This window comes from Cavia porcellus, unplaced genomic scaffold, assembly GCF_034190915.1.
Source record: "Cavia porcellus strain 051 isolate PalLab524CR breed Dunkin Hartley unplaced genomic scaffold, mCavPor4.1 scaffold_34, whole genome shotgun sequence".
In the NCBI taxonomy this organism is placed as follows: domain Eukaryota; kingdom Metazoa; phylum Chordata; class Mammalia; order Rodentia; family Caviidae; genus Cavia; species Cavia porcellus.
This window is the reverse complement of record NW_026947517.1, coordinates 21,006,226-21,018,490: the sequence shown is the minus strand read 5'-3', so window position 1 is coordinate 21,018,490 and position 12,265 is coordinate 21,006,226. Positions and strand designations below refer to the sequence as shown.

The window sequence follows — 12,265 nt, the reverse complement described above, 5'->3', positions numbered from 1 at the left end:
CAGAATCTTGGGAACATTCTGAGGTGCCTCATTAATGCACCTGGACATCCAGAATGAGCCTCCTTTTCTCATCTCTAAAATGGGTGGGCTGTCTTAGGACTCATAGGTTTTGTTCATACATAGACTTCTATTCAACCTCTCTATTGAGGTGATTTGAGCATGCTAGTATTTCTAAGTTTCCCTTGTGAAATGTAAGTTTTAATAAGAGAATCCCTTTTCTGCAGGGGCCCTCCTTTGAGCCCATTACCACTAGCCTCTGCAGACTAATTGGAGTGTGGGCTTTTCTTCAGTCCCAAAACCTCCTGAGAAGCCATGTGCAGGACACCAATTCCATGTCTACCCACAGTCTCAGAAGTCAGGCAGCAGAGAGACTGGTAGAGGTCTGTACAGGAAGCACGGTGCAGGCAGATGGGCCTCACAGCCTGAAGAAGCCTAAGGAGCTGGCCTTCTGGATAGATACCCCAGGCACAGCCTCTCCTCCTTGGACTTCTCCAGGGCTAAACTCTCTACCCTATAGGCACCAAAGGTGAGAAGCTGAGTTCTTACCTAAGCAGCCCAGTGGGAATTGGTCACCTGTGGATTCAGGTCCTGGCCCTATGCAAGGGCCTCACTCAACCCTAGTTTACAGTGCCAAACCGCTCGGGAATGAGTGGATTGAGAGCTTAGGGTCACTGAGGATGCAATGGGGGCTCCATGCCAAGCAGTTAGCTGTGGCCTTGGCCCCATGAAGACCTGCTGTAGAGGCTGTGATAATTCTGATGGATGATCTTCCATCCCACCCAGTGACCAACACTTGGTGGATGCAGTTCTGTTCATCAGAAAGGAGATTGGAGAGTCACTCCGTGACAGGAAATCTTGAGAATGGCAAATTGTCCATGGCTGTCAGACAGATAGGAAGAGCAGATCAGTGTTACCAACCCACAATCGTATATGAAGACACACTGTGTGCAAGCACGTTTCTGGGTATTAACCAAGATTCTGTAAGCAGAGCCAGGGGAACCACCGCCCTTTTGAGTTTCGATGTTTGTGGGAGGCCACAGAGTAACCCTTGGCAGCAGAACAGATATTGCTCACCTCAAAGCCATTGTTCCAGTCTCCAGGCCTCCCTAGTTGTGGGTACAAACCATGCACAAGGAGTTATACAGCGGCAAAGAGAATTGGGCACTGCATCACTGACTGAGCTAGAGACTGCAGAGACGCAGGACAGACACTGATTGATCCCTCACTTCTCAATATTCATGGAGTGGCAGCCCTGAGCCTTTGAGTGCAAAGACAGGGCAGATTGCAGTCTCTAAATTCTCCAAGTGACTTTCACTGGGGAGGGGCAGGGAGATACTGTGTCAGGATTCCCTGAAGAATGTAGATGCATGATAAAACTAAGCAAGGTCTCCCTCCCACTGAGACTTCTTTCAGCCACTAAGGGCCCCTTGGGCCCTCACTGCCCAATTATGGGTGAGTGAGGATGGGGCTGGACATTGTATCAACTGGTCAGGAGGTCCATGACCTCCTGGGAAGGTTTTGCCCAGGAGGTCCATGGAAAGTTGGCAATCTTTTCATTTCCTGCAACTACAGGGCCAGGCTCAGCCCATGCAGAAGTTGCACCTGCAGACCTTGTGCCAGCTCTACCTGCAACTCCCTTACCAGCTGTGATCCCAGAGCAAGAGCCAGTACCTGGACTCCTTTGTCCAGCAGCTGAAGTTCTGAGCCTCCTGGTGGCTCCACTAGGAGTCATCTCTGGAGCTCTAACTTTGGGCAGCTCTTGACCCACACCTGCCATTCCCCTCTCTTCCAGATTTACTTACTATTGTTTTCACAGCTACACTTATTTACCAGAGATACATTAGTGATAGAACAAATATAGGTAAAATTTAAGATTTTAGGGTTGTTTAAAATAATCAGCTTGCTGACATTCATTGCATTCTCAATATTGAGCAAATTTCCCCAAGCCCACTTCCAGAACATATTCTTCAAATGTTTACACAATGGTGTTTTCTTTCCCCTCTTGCCCCATCCCAGCCACCACTGATTGTATGTCCTCATACTTAACCTATATTGCATTTCCTACATCAATGCCATAAAGTTTTCTTTGGCCAGGAATGTTGGTAGTGACTACCTTGGGTTAGAGTTAGGTTTAGGGGTAGGTTAGACTTAGGGTTAGGGTTGGACTAAGCTCCCAATTATTGCATCATTATCCACTGTATTTGTCATAAAGAAAGGACAATCAAGACAAAGCAGCACCTTATGCTGGCAATATCGTGGCCCTGAGCTGTGTGCTCAATGCACAAAACTTTGAGAGCAGTCACTAGTGGTTGGATTGCACCACTGTGCAAAATATAGGGCCCAATATGCACTCTGTGCACCACATGTGCCCTGGTCCTAACACCAACATAATCAGTATACACTGTAAATATATAGTAAGAAAAAATATACAGTTATCTGTAAACAAAACACAAAGCAAGAAAATACACTTCTGACATGTGGGGAAAAAAAGAGCTACTAATGAAAAATCTCACACAGGAAATACATGCTCTCCTTGGCCAGCAATGTTTCCTTTGTGCAAATGCAAATCTGTAGAACAAAGCATCAGCTGTCCTCAGTCTACGTCCTTGCTAATGGAATTTTTGTGGCTAATCCTCCTATCATAGGAACACGCACTTTTATACTTTTCTCTATGCACAACCTAACAGAGACACATAGAGGACTCACTGTGTGCTGGGTACCAGAGCTCTCCAGATGCAGATCACACTTGGTGAGACAATAAAACTCACACTGCCAATAGCTGGTGATGACTAAGTCATGGAAAGAAGGTGAAAACCAAACACAGGCAAATCTTCTGCAGGAACACTCAGTCTGGCTCCCAAGTCCTGTATTTGTAACTCTGCTTAGACCCCTGATTTCTATCAAAGTGATCAAAACTGCTGTCTCCTCTCTGGCCTCAGGATACAGGCTCAGAAGTGGGTGTAACAGGGACAGCTGGAGGTGCCCTGGCACCTCTGCAACTGCTGTCTTGGAGAAAGACTCTTGTCTTCCTCCACCTTCCTCCCTTGCCTCTCTCACTACATTTCGAAGGCTGAGCTGCTGCCCAGCAGTCTGGGTGGAGATGCTCAGCAGGGCCTTCAACATAGTTTTATCAGCATAGTTTTATATGTGACATACTATGTCACATACACACAGCTTTCCAGTAAATGGTCTTGAGATAGAAAGATGTAGTAAAAAGTGACAGCTAACTGGAATGAACCCTGCTTTATACACAAAGGCCCCATATCAATGTGGTGGGGGAGGAAATATATTAGGTTCTTGCCCCCCTCCATGGCCACTCAAAACTCAGCTGCCCCATTGCTGATCACACAGATTCCTGCCCTACCCCACCACACTAGGCTAAATCCTCACCCACACCAAGACCAGAAATCTAGGTGTTTGCTTCTGGAGCCAATAGGCAGGAAAGTGGGAACACAGTGGTGCCTGGCAACTAGATGGCCAAACAGAAAAAGAGATGACAGTGGCCATAACCATCTTACCTGAGGGTCAGTCACTGATACAGAGGCATGTTATGCACAGGTGAGCCTTGGTCCATCTCCTTTCCAGGTACTCTCTACTCTTGAAGGACCCAGAGACATACAAATAGCAGGGTGATGACACTATTATGCCTTTATAACACATTCATTTGGTTTGGGACAGAACAGAGATGGATGGTAACAGTTGGGAAGAATTTATCCCCAGACACTGTTGAGCTGGGGCACCCTTATTTCCCTTCCTTCCAATGTGTGGTCCAGATCTCAGGGCCCTGCTTCTATGTGTGGTGCACATAGCCTTTGTTCCCTAGCCAGATCCAATTCTGCCCATCCCGCAGGAGCCATTTCAAAGTTACTGTTTCTACTTGGATTGTGCCAGACAGAAGCATCTGCATTTGTCTCCCCACATATCCAGATATTCATGCATCACATGGTAACCCACAGATTAAGTCAGCTCCTTAGATGCTCCACAGATAGGGATTTCCAGACTGACCTTGAGACCTCAATTCTGAGCACCATGTTCTGAGGAGAACTTCTAGAGCTGGGAGCTAAAATTAGGGGCTCTTCAGTCATAAGCCCTGGAACAAGTGCAACACAGGCTGGACCCAGCTTGCTCTATGTGATAACCAATCAGCCATACTTTTGGGAACAGGATTCTCTCTCAGACAGAATGGGATGGGAGGGGCACAAAACAGCCCCTAGGCCAGCCAGCTTTATACTTTTAGGAGGAGAATGGAATATAGCAGGAGGAGGGAGGGGTGCCTGAGGAATGAGGGAATGGAAGATGGAATAACAGTAGAAAAAGGCCCTGAGTTACTCATTGAGGGACACCTGATTTTGTTACCTACCATACCTTTTTTTTTCAATTGTTTATCGGTACCAAGTATCGAACTCAGGACCACACACTTGCAAGGCAGGTGCTTATGCTGCTGAGCTAAATCCCAAGCCTCCATCCACCATACCTTTTGGGTGACAGCAGACAACAGTGACACTTGACTTTGGGCAGCTACACATACACTGCCTCCTCCTGTGATTCCATTCAAAGGTCCAGGGAAGATTGGAGTGGGCAGTGGGGGCCCTGTGTAGACAAAGGTTGGTAGCGGAATGACAAAGACAGTGTGAGAGGATGTCCTGGGCATGTGGTAGTGGTACACACTCTGTGTTGCTCAACATGGCTACTTGACACAGCCAGGGTCCAAATGCCTCCCTGACCCAACACCCTCAGGCATGGATCTCCATAGCTCATTCAAGAGTGCCACCCTGGGGTCCACACACATCAGAGAAGGGCGGCCCAAATCTATGGGCACCATAGCACCTGCTCCTGCCCTTGTTTTGTGCTCTCCCTCATGGCACTCAGCTACAACATGATGCCACATGTTAAGAACAGATGGCTTGAAGAGTACTTGGTGGGAGTCATGTTCAGCAGGGTTTGTGCTGGGGAAGGGATCTCCCTGCCAGCATTAGTGCTGTGCCTGGTTTTAACACATCATGACACATAGGAAAAGTGAGTCCGCATGGGTTCAGGGATCAAGGGAGGCTAAGATATGCTGGTAAGTAGCTCCACTCTGTGAGAGTGGGGCCAACAGAAACTATTGTCCTCAGCCTCCAGCCTGGGACTGACTCACCTCAGACCATGGTCCAGGCAGTCTGTTCAAGAACTACATGTCTGCTGCTTGGGGAGCTGCGTTCCAGGTCCACGTCAGAACATTTGAGACCTTTCATGCCCTGTGGGGTACAGAAGAGGAATGGAAGTGGGGAAAATGTCCATCACAGGGCTTAGGAAGTTATCACCATGGCACAGGTATATAACTTGTTGTCCTTTCTAAAGCTGTACCCCAACAGAGATTTTGGCTTTAGGATATGATGCATCACTTGGAACAAGGCACAGAGACTTTAGTTTTGTGGGGCATTAAAGCGCCCTGTGTCTGCGGCATGAAATTTTCTCAGAGTTTGGGAGGTGAATTGGTTATTTTAGTGGGTAAGATCCCCAGAGAGAAGAAACCACATGGAGCCAACATTAGCAACAGCAGTAAGCAAGCATCTTTATTATCCAGCCTGTATATGTCAGCCGTCATCAAGCATTACATTCTTGCATAGTGTCACAAGCCTGAGCACATCCATGGCTGTCTATGTTCACTCATGCTTATATAACTATGTCCATGGTGTGCACATGCTAATCGGTTGGGTCAGATCCCATAGGTCCTCATACCTTTTGGTGTTGAAGCAGTGTGCAGTGGTTTCTCACATTCCATCACCTCAAAGATCAGGGAAAATGTGTTTATTGTAAGTGACCTATAGGGTGGACTCATGCACACAAAGACCATGACAACAATAAATGTAAAGTAAAGTACCACTAATCATGCCACAGTGCAGCTTATGGCCACCCAGAGCCAGGTGGATCCCAAGGATTCCCACCACTGCATGAGCAGGTCCTGCTGCAAGGCATCAAGGACACAAAACTCTATGTCCATTTCTTTTAAATTTTTTAAATTTAAAGATAGAAAATAAAATTAAAAGAAACAAAATACAAAAAAGCAAAAAAGTATAGAATATAGAATTCAAAAAATTAATACCTAAAATTATTAGTTGATACATTATATATTCTCATCTTAAAAACAGTTGTTAAATATACAAAAACAAAGCATAAAAAGTCACTAAATACTGAAACATTGATGGGCAAACCCTTCCTTTCAGTGATCTAACAGAAATTTAGTAATATTGTCATCTATCTTTCATACTATACATATCATTATATCATTTAGAGCCCGTTTCTTTGCTTTTGCTTTTACAATATACACTGTACTTTTTTGGATCCCAATTCTTTGTCAGTTTTTTTTTATTATTTTTTACACTAGAGAGACAATGAGAGAGGATATTCTCAAGTTACTTTCATTTACTTATAAAGGCCTCAAATCATCCTGTTCTATAGCTGAGTAGTATTCCATTGTGAAAAAATACAATTTTTTCATCCACTTGTAGTTGATGGCATTTTGTTGTTTCCAAGATTTAGCTATCACAACTCTGTTGCACATATCATTGCACACATATCACTGTGAAATATTTTTTTTCAAATTTCTGGGAAAATACCCAGAAGGGGAATAGCTGGATTGAATGGAACATCCAATCTTAGTTTTTTGAGGAATTTCCACACTAATTTGCACAGTGCTTTTATCAGTCTGCATTCCCACCAACAGTGGACAAGTGTTCCTTTTCCCCTTCATGCTGCCAAAATTTGTTTCAGTTGATTTCTTGATGTCAGTCATTCTTTCCAGAATAAGATAAAATCACAGTGCTGTCTTAATTTGCATTTATCAAATCACCAATGATGGTGAACATTTCTTTATGCATTTATTTGCCATTTGTATATCTTCATCTGAGAACTGTGTACTTACCTCTGATGCCCATTTTTGGAAATGGTCTTTGAATTTGGGGGCTTGACATTTTTCAATTCTTTATATGTTCTGCATACAAGTCCTTTGTCATCTTTCCAGATTGTTTCTGACTCTGTGGGGATTTTTCACTTTATTTGATTTCTGTTTACGTACAAAAAATTTTAGTAATATGAGATCCCAGTTGTTGATTCTTTGAAGTATTTTCCATGTGGTTGTGTTTTATTAATGAATTCTCTGCCTACTCCTATGTCTCCAAGATTTCTATCTACCATGTCTTCCAGTAGAGTTTTGTTTCTTTTTCAATATTAAGATCCTTGAACCACTTTGACTTTAGTTTACTGTATGGTGATAGGTATGGGTCTAGTTTCAGTCTTTAGCATGTAATGTCAATTTTTCTAACACCATTTTTTAAAGAGGCTATCCTTTTCCAGTGAACATTTTTAGCCCCTTTGACAAATTTAAGGTGATTCTGTGTCTTTGTAGTAGAGTTTTCATCTTCTAATCGGTTCTATTGATCCTCAGGTCTATTTCTTTGCCAGTACCATACTGATTTTATTATTGTGGCTTTGTAGTATAGTTTCAAGTCAGGAACTGAGATGAGTCTTGTCTTTCTGTTGTTGCCCAGAAATGTTTTTGTTATTCTTCTGGTAACAGATGAATTTCAGAATTATTTTCTTTAGATATGAACGTATGTTAATGATATTTTGATTGGGATTGCATTGAAATGTATAACAGTTTTGGAAGTATGGCCATTTTCACAATATTGGCTCTTCCTAACCAAGAGCAAGAAATATCCTTCCATTTTCCAATTTCCTCTTGAATCGCCATTTTCAGAGTTGTATAATTTTCAGTATATAGGTGTTTTACAATTTTAGTTAGGTTGATTCCTAAGTACTTCATTTTTTTAGATGCTATTGTGAAAGCTGATATTTCATAATTTTTCTCTCATGGAGTTTTTTGTTTGTGTACAGGGATGTTATTGATTTGTGAGTGTTGACTTTCTCTCCAGCTATGCTGCTGAATTTGTTTGTTGCCTCTAGTAGTCTTTCAATTGAGATTTTGGGGTCTTCTATGTAGAGTATCATGTTGTCATGATAATGATAATAATGATAATTTAACTTCTTTCCCTATTTTTATTCCTTTTATTTCTCCCTCTTGTCTGATTGCTCTGGCTAATATTTCCAGAACTCTATTGACTAGGAGTGGTAGTGGACATCAGTGTCTTATTCCTGTTTTTAGTGTGAAGGCTTTCAGTTTTTGTCTATTTAGTATAACATTGGCTGTAGGTTTTCAATAAATGGTCTTTAGACTTTGAGGTACATAGCGTCTATTCTGAGTTACTGTAGGGTTTTTATCATGAACAGGTATTGTATGTTATCAATAGCTTTTTCTGCATGCATTGTAATGATTAGGCGATTTTTATTTTTGGCTCTGTTGATGTGGTGTATCACATTCATTGATTTGTGCATATTGAACCATCCCTGTATTCCTGGAATAAATCCTACTTGTTTATGTTGTATAATCTTCTTGATGATTTGCTGCATTCTATTTGCCTATATTGTATCGAGAATCTTTGCATCATTGTACATTAGTGAAATTAGTCTATAGTTCTGCTATTTAGTTTGATCTCTCTCTGGTTTTGGAATCATAATGACACTTGGTTCTAAGAATGAATTAGGGAGAACTAATTCTCTTTCAATTTCATTAAAGAGTTTAAGGAGTGTTGCAGTCAGATCTCTGAATTTCTTATGGAATTCATCCCTGAATCCAGCAGGATCCGGGCTTTCATTGTTGGTAAGTTTTTAATCACATTTTTGATTAATGTAGCCGATATCTGGTTACTCAAAATTGTTATATATTTTGATTGAGCATTGGTAGTTCATATCTCTACAAATCTATTTCCTCTGCTTTGCACCGTATGTGAGTAGAGATTTTCAAGGTAGGTGTTCATGATGTTTTGAATTTCCATGGGATCTACAGTAATTTTTCTCTTTTCACTCCATATTGTGTGGATTTTTTTTTCTTGATAAGCTTGGCTAGAGGTTTATCAATTTTATTTTCTCAAAAAAACAGCTCTTTGATTCATTAATTCTTTGTAAATATTTTGGTTTCAATTTCATGAAGTTCTGCTCTAATCTTTATAATTTCCACTCTTCTATGAACTTTGGGTTTGACTTGCTCTTCCTTTTCTAGAAGCTTGAGATATAGCATTAGGTTTTTTATCTGTGTTCATTCCATTTTCTTGATGTGACTTCTTATTACTATATATTTCCCACTTAGAACTGCTTTCATTGTGTCCCATAGATTGTGGTATGTTGTTTCTGCATTTTCATTGTATTATAGACGTTGTTTTATTTCTTCTTTAATTTCATCTGTAACCCACTGGTTGTTCAGGATTGTTATTTAATTTCCATGTATTTATGCAGGCTTTTCCAGGATTTTTGCCATTGATTTCCAATTTTAGTGCAATATGGTCCCATAAAATGCATGAGAAAATTTCTCTCCATTTGCATTTACTTAAAACTGTTTTATGGGATGATATATGGTCTATTTTGTAGAATATCCCATGTGCAGCTGAGAAGAAAGTATGTTCTGATATGGTTGGGTGGAATACTATGTAAACATCCACTAAGTCTATCCATGCACAGGTATCATTTAGTTATGTCATTTCTTTGCTGACTTTTTGTCTAAGTTCATCTATCTCTTTGTGACAGTGGGTTGCTAAGGTGTCCTATTACAATTCTGTTCTTGTGTGTTTAGCTTTTAATGCCCATTAGTATTTGTCTAACATAGTTGGGTCCTCCTGTATTTGGTGCATATATATTTATAATTGTTAGTTCTTCCTCTTGTAGTTATCCATGTAAAAGTTTGTAGTGGCCTTCATATCTCTTTTAATCATTTTATGTTTGAACTTCACATTGTCTGCAAACTGAATAGCTACCCTGCTCTTTCCTGGGTTCCTGGTTAATGGAAACTCTTTTCCATGCTGTGACTTTTAATCTGAGTTTCTTTTTGAGTCAGATGTGTTTCTTCTATAAAACATACTCCTTGATCCTATTTGTTGATGCATTCTGTCAACCTGTTTCTTTTGATAGGTGAGTTGAGTCCATTTACATTTATGGATATCACTAATATATACTGCTTTGACTATGCCATATTGTGTTCCTATTGTTGGTTTCCTGATTTTCTCCATTATTTAGTATTTTGTCCAGAATGGTGGTTTCTTTCTGTTGTTCTGGAGATTGTGGTCATGTTTACTGCTATCTTGCATATCTTTCAGTATTTTTTCTAGGGTTGGTTTGATGGACATGAATTGATTCAGTTGTACTTTGTCATGGAAGTATCTTGTTTCTCCATTAAATCTGAATGAAATTTTTGATGGATACATTAGTCTGTACTGAAAATTGTTTTATTAAAAGGCTTAAAATGCTTCACTCCAAGCTCTTCTTAATGTGAAGTTATGTGCTGAAAATTCTGCTGTGATTCTAATTGGCTTTCCTTGATATGTGAGTTGTGTCTTTTCTCTAACAGCTTTCAGTATTCTATTTTTATGCTGAATGTCTGGGATCTTAATTATTATATATCTGGGTGTAGATTTATGTTGGTTGTGACTGTTTGACATTCTTCATGCCTCACTTATTTGTATATCAGACTTTTCTTACCTTTGGGAAATTTTCTGCTATTACTTTCTGTAAATAATTTAGTTATGTCATTAGTATCAACACCTGTGTCTTCACTGATGCCAGTTACTCTTACAATGTTTCTCTTGTCATTGTCTTGAAGCTACTGAATATTCACTTCATGTTACTTTGTTGTTTTTAAAAGTTCAACCCTATCATGATCACTATGTGCAACTCTGTCCTCAAGGTATCCTCAGCTTCATTCAAATGTTTTTGCCAGCTTTCAGTAGTTTTTTGTCTTGGATATTTCTTTGCATTTGTTTCACGGATTCTGCTTGTTTTCTGTGTTATTCACGCAAAGTTTCAATTTCGCATGCTCTTGTGTGTTTTTTAAATTTATTTCTTCTCTAGCTATGTTGAGCAACTAGTTTAATAAGGTTGGTATTTCTGTCTCTACATGAGACAGTCTTTCTAATTTGATTTCTGCTATAGCCTCATGGACTGGTTTCTTTACTTCAGTTGCTCTCTTTTGAGAGATTTCTGGTGTATGACTTTTAAGATCCTCTGTTTCACTGTTGCCTGTTATTGCTCCTTATTGACTAATGTTTGAGATTGCACTTTGCCAATTTGCTTGTCATTTTCAAAATTTGGATACATAGTTGGTGTTTAAATCCCAACATAGTTTGACCTTTAGGGTCCTACTGTGTGGTGGATGTTGGTGCAATTGCTGGGTAACAAAATGAAAAGGAATGTCACTCTGAATTCCTCCTGCAGAGCCTGTTTTGTGAGTCCTATATACTTCCCAGGCTAACTAGCCTAGAAGTATTGATGTAGGTCAACTCTTACTTCCCGCTATTGCTATGTCTTCAGGTTGTTGCAGGTCACCAGATCTCCCTGTCTATAATGTTCGTGTCAGCCTAGGCCCTACTGTGTCACTGGGTTTCTTATAAGCTCTTTTAATTTGCTCCATTTGGAGGAGACCTTATTGGGGCACTCCTCAATCTGTCCAATGTTCTCTGTGTGGAGAAGATGATTCTTGACCCTCTTGTCAGTTTCGACAAGGGCTTATATTTGGAAGGAGCTTCATTTCTGCTCCTGTTTACCCACTGAAGACCTCTATTTTAGGGGAAAACTCAACACATTGACTGGAGCCTGATGATGGCTTCTGTTTGCATGAGGGTCTCCTGAGTCTCTCTTTGAGCCAGCATGGTAATCCACTATATTCCAAGGTTTTGGGAGAAAGGGTTAGAGTCAAAGATCAATGGCAATACTAGGTCCAGCAGGTGGGGGAGTTCCTCCATGGGGTGGGCCTGAGTGGTTGTCCAGGTGGTCCTCAGTTGTTGGTCAGAGCAGAGGCCTATGGTGGCATTACAGGTGTCTCAGGTGCACATCCATTTCTTGCAAGGCTTCTTGTTCCTATCTCTGTTTGTCAGTGATATATATGCCAGATTCTACATGCAAGATGGCACAAGTACCTTCTTGTGCTGTGGTTCACAAATCAAAGCTCATGTGATTTTGCAAAACCAACTTTCACATTTGAGATGTTTCATCCATGAGCAACACAAAGCCTAGCAAGTGAGGTTCATGGATTGGGCCCTGCATTGACAAGGGTTTCAATCTGGATGGTGAGGTCCATGCTTCCTGCCCTTGGTAGCAACACTGCTACCAGATAAATCCCCCAGCCCACCTTTACAATATGGTGGCACCTGTTGAGTATTGTGGCACTTATAGAACTGTTTCA

At 41.0% G+C, this 12,265-nt stretch overlaps 1 long non-coding RNA gene across 1 annotated transcript; it reads right to left on the bottom strand.

The window, feature by feature from the left end:
• Positions 1-652: 652 nt before the first annotated feature.
• Positions 653-5,240, bottom strand: LOC134474670 (uncharacterized). The gene is made up of 3 exons (XR_010045542.1): positions 5,138-5,240; positions 4,475-4,590; positions 653-879 (listed from the first exon to the last, which is right to left on the bottom strand). It is a non-coding gene; the product is annotated as an uncharacterized LOC134474670 (long non-coding RNA).
• Positions 5,241-12,265: the final 7,025 nt, after the last annotated feature.